Source organism: Penaeus monodon, chromosome 21 (genome assembly GCF_015228065.2).
Source record: "Penaeus monodon isolate SGIC_2016 chromosome 21, NSTDA_Pmon_1, whole genome shotgun sequence".
Lineage (NCBI taxonomy): Eukaryota > Metazoa > Arthropoda > Malacostraca > Decapoda > Penaeidae > Penaeus > Penaeus monodon.
The window spans coordinates 41,418,388-41,419,384 of record NC_051406.1 but is presented as its reverse complement, the minus strand read 5'-3'; the positions used below and the strand labels follow the sequence as shown (position 1 = coordinate 41,419,384).

The 997-nt window shown below is 43.3% G+C and overlaps 1 pseudogene; it reads right to left on the bottom strand.

The window, feature by feature from the left end:
* LOC119586678 overlaps positions 1–601 on the bottom strand; it is a 9,606-nt pseudogene extending 9,005 nt beyond the window's left edge.
* Positions 602–997: the final 396 nt, after the last annotated feature.

Here is a 997-nt window from a genome sequence, read left to right as displayed (position 1 = left end):
GCGAGGCAGACCTTCTCTCCCGGCAGGCGAAGGGAACGGACGGCCTCGCGAGAGAGTGGAAGTCTTCCTGAAGCGACGGGAGGGAGACGTCACCTCTGAGGAAGTCGGAGAGTGACATCTCGGCCAAATCCGGTCCGTTTGGCTCTGCCTTGCGTAGCCATTGCTCTGGGGAGGACGCGGCGAAGGGGGACGTTGGTGTAAGAAGTGTGAGGTGAATTCCCACGTGCTGAGACGGGGGTGTCTTGATGATAAGATAAGGAGGGGGGGGGGGATTAGAGTCAACTAATATATTGATTAAATGTGTTATAAATAATAATTAATTGCTGATTTATTTGTTTTCTAATGGCTGAAAGATGTATTTCGGTGTGGATTGCTTATGTCATGAATTTGATAAAGAACCAACGGCCAAGTTCATCCTCGCGCTCTTGAAAAAAAAAAAAAAATCAGAATGAAGATTAATAATTATACGATTAATAAATATCTCACATTATTAAGATCTACACAAAGCCCCCCAAGGACGGAGATGATAAAGCCAATAGATAAAATACACCAATAAAGAACCATCCAGCCAGTCGCTGCTCACGCCTCTGACGTCGGCCATGTTTGTTGACAGACGATGAGGCCGGCACCTGACCCGCGAGGAAGAAAAGTGTCAAATATATCAATTAGGACCCTTTGTCGCCACGCTGAAAGGTTGGTTTTGGTCTATCCTTGTCATGTTTACGTTTGGTGTTGTTATATTTGTGTTTGGTGGGCAGCTGGAGGCTGTGTGGTTCTTCACAGTAATGAAAGTGAAATCTTAGGTGGACGTGACCATATCGTTGTATTTTTATTTGTTTGGAATAAATGCCGCAGATAACCTTGTCTTGAGTAGAACACAGAGTACAACCTGAGTTAGAGCGTATATTTTACGCAACATATAATATAGTCGATTATCTATGGTGTCTTAGTCCATCTCTAATTTCGTATAACTTTAGTTTTAATAAACATTGAGTTA